The sequence below is a fragment of the Epinephelus moara genome, chromosome 18 (genome assembly GCF_006386435.1).
Source record: "Epinephelus moara isolate mb chromosome 18, YSFRI_EMoa_1.0, whole genome shotgun sequence".
NCBI lineage: Eukaryota > Metazoa > Chordata > Actinopteri > Perciformes > Serranidae > Epinephelus > Epinephelus moara.
In genome coordinates, this window is record NC_065523.1 from 8,329,485 (window position 1) to 8,333,254 (window position 3,770).

At 37.7% G+C, this 3,770-nt stretch overlaps 1 protein-coding gene across 3 annotated transcripts in view; it reads right to left on the minus strand.

The window, feature by feature from the left end:
* Window positions 1-3,770, minus strand: part of LOC126404807 (deleted in malignant brain tumors 1 protein-like) — a 60,156-nt gene that overhangs the window by 43,052 nt on the left and 13,334 nt on the right. The window lies entirely within an intron of this gene.

A 3,770-nucleotide genomic window follows, 5' to 3' on the forward strand; every position in this document is an offset into this window, starting at 1 on the left:
CATCACAAAACGAGCAGACGTGGTAAGTGATCGTTGTGTATTTTGCTCAGCAATCTCTCTGCTGTAACGTTACCTCCATGTTGAGTAACATTAGCCTACAACCCAAGCATGGTAAATAAGGCTAAAACTCAAGTGTTGTTGTGGTTATGTTATGGATAAGTGCTTGCCCAGAGCATATAGTGAAGTGACTGGCATCACTTCTCATTGTTGGGAATAAACAGACTGCTAGGGAACATTTTATGTTGTTGTTCCCTCAGGAGTTGTGGTGATTTATGAGTGTGGAGTTAGCATGTTCTCCTCGTGTTCCAGTAGCCATGTTTCCATCAGCCTGTTTAGATGCGCATCTAGAAGTATCGCATCGGAAAATTATGATGGAAACTCCAAAATTCGATTTAAAATCACCTGATTCGCACAAACTGAAAATACGCTTGCTTTAGTCGGGTTTTGGTTGATTCGAAAAATGTTGATTCGCAAAACGGGGGATGGAAACAGTTATGTTCAAATTAAGTCTGACGTAGCGCACCTCTCTCCATGGTGATATCCATACTCCGAGTCGGGAAGGCAGTAATGCATTTACAAGCTGGTTGCCAACTGCCAGAAAACGTAGAAGAAGAAGAATGCGAGTTCTGCAGAAAACTCACGCGAGTTCGTAGTTTTCACCAAAGTCCGTACATTTAATGGAAACACACAGGATTCGTATTTATTTTAATGCACATTTCCCAATGATTCGAATCACTTTTGGATGGAAACATAGCTAGTGATTATCTTGAGGCGTACTCTCGTCCCATCCCACCATCAACATACAGTATGTATGTAACATACAGTCACTGGCCACTTTGTTAGGTACACCTGTGTAATCTAATGCAATCCAGTAGAACGGCTATACCATGATTTTTTCCCCCGAAGCTTATACATTTTCGGTTATTGTTGACATTGTCTAGAAAGTGATGATTCTACTTTGTTTATTATTGAGGTCATAGTGAATGGTGGTGGTGTACTGCATACTGCATACTGTTGTGAAAAATAGGGAGATTTTTTTCATCTGTGTATCGGCCCAAGGAACAAGGTTCCTTCGCAGGGTGTGCATATAATTGTCGTCATTTCTTGTCTTGTATTTTAAACCTGATGAAGGAAACTTGTTCTGAAAAAGTTGTTTCTTTGATATTCAAAAAATGATTCTGTTTACCATTGAGGACAATGAAAAAGGACAGCTAGCAGAGGCTAAGGCTATGCTATGTGGCTCCGCACCGGCTACAGGGGGCTGGCTAACTACCGCAGCTACTGAATGGTTTTCCATGGTGCGGAGCCGCGCTTCTAATTCACTAAGCCTCGCCTCCAACGCAGCAAATAAGCTACACTTGTTACAATTACCACTGTCGCTAAAGGAGGCAGAGGCATAACTGAACATTTGGCACACCGAGCAAGAAAGAGCAGAGGGAGAAGCCATCGCTAGCTGTAAAGCTAATGTAGCTACCAAGGCTAGTAACGTGCAAACAACAGCTAAGAGATTAGCGAGAAAGTTGTAGAAAGGAGGAGAGCTATAAGTGCTTTTACAGAACTAGTGTGGGTTAAGACTTGGAGTAGACGTTAAAGCAACTGAAGTGAGAAAGCAGAAAGCAGGCTAGTAGAATTCACCAGAGCAGTACAGAGATGCTGTCACAGAAACACCGGAAATGACACAACTCGCTTACCACAATACGTCAGCATGTCAGCAAACGTAAGCAAGGTAACATTCAACCATTCACACACTGGTGTCTTAAAATCAACTCTGTCTCGTAATATTACATTATTATTTCATAGCGTGGTGAATGTGTAAGCTACAAGTTGTCCACAAGAGCGTTTTGGAGTCATTTGATGGTGTATTTGATTAGTTTGGAGGGAGAGAGGGGGCTGTACTGTTCACCTCCATTTTGTGCGCCGAGCAGCAGGCAGCTCTGCCCCACCGATCTCAGAACAACAGGCACTGATAATTAAAGGTAATGTACCTACTCATATGACAATAGGGATTACAGCAATATGTGAATTTGCCAGAATGTCGAACTATCCCTTTAACATTCAGTGATTCTCTCCAAAGCTCACAGTGTGTCTCCTTTGAGTCTGAAAAAAATCCTGAACTCCATAGATACAGTCACATTTAAAGATATACTGGGCTCTGCATGCAACAACAATTCTAAAATTGTTGGTTTGGGGAGCACAATCTGTGTGGGCGTCTCCATGCACACCTGCTATTTTGGTTCATTTCTCTTAATCAGCTGTGTCACTCATAGTGATGGATGACTGGAATCAAATCCGCAGGATGTGAAAACAATGCAGCAAAAATCTGTAGCCAGAGGCAAATGGATTTAAACTGTTTATCAGTAAAATAACAATAGATATTAATAATAACAAAAAAGTGTTGAACCCTTTATGTGTTTTATCAATATGACGCTCATTCTTAAAGAGGACCTCTTATGTCAATGCAGGCAACATTTGTTCTATCATTTATGTTGTTGATTAAATCAAATATAGAAATAGTGTTATAATTAATTATAGATTCTAACAAAGCCATCAATGTGTTTCTGCATTATTACAATATTAAACATGCTGGCTACAGTGTAACAGAGGACCTATTATGCTTTTCGTTTAATATGTCTTAAAGGCCTCTAGAGTGTTACAATGAAGGATGTTCATATTAAATGTGGCCAAAGTTTCAAATAATGAGGTGAACATATGTAGAAATAATCCCCATGTGCAAAACCCCAGGTTTCTTAATGTTCTGAAACAGGCCTGCAGTAAGTGAGCCGGGCTTTGAAGCCAAGTTTCGTTGTGGCCAAACTGTGATACTGCAATATCTGGTGTCTGTCACGTGATGCCCTGTGGTCCAAAAAGACTTTTTCTCATTGACTGACATGGTGAAATAGATGTCTGTGAATCAGTGGACAAATTTATTTGAGCATCACAACCCCTGCAAAATGATTCCTTTCACTATCAGGATTTAATCCATTTGATCCCATTACATTTTGGAAGCCTAGAAGAGCAGCATGATTAAATCAATTTTATCCCCATTCAAGTTAGCGGAGCACTATGCTGGAAGTTTGCCGTTCAGTCATCGAAGTAAGACGCACTCGGGGCCTGCTCTACTGGCCGCACAGTGAGGAAATAGTGTCCATCATCCCTGGATTATCGGGGTGATTTTATTTGGGCAGTTGAACCATTTTGGCTTCAGGCGCCATCAAACAATTTTCAAACCAGATTAAATAGTCTTGCTATATGGGGTGCCGTTTGTAAAGTGTCTCACGCTGAAAATAACATCAACATTTTGCCACATTTAGCTTCAAACAATGTTTAAAAAAGTATTGTGAATTTTTTAACGTCACCTTTTACCACATTTACAGCAATATTTGTTAACTTAGAAATATATTAAATAGTTAAATCTAAATATTAAATGTGGCACCTAAATGTTAAATGTTTAATCTAAATATTAGATATAAATCTAAATGCTAAATATAAATATAAATCTAAATCTAAATGTTAAATCTAAATATTAAATATAAATATAAATCTAAAGGTTAAATCTAAATATTAAATCTAAATGCTAAATATAAATATAAATCTAAATGTTAAATCTAAATATTAAATATAAATATAAATCTAAATGTTAAATCTAAATGCTAAATATAAATATAAATATAAATATAAATATAAATGTTAAATCTAAATGCTAAATATAAATATAAATGTTAAATGTTAAATCTAAATGTTCTGGGTGAAACTAAATATTTAGCTAATAT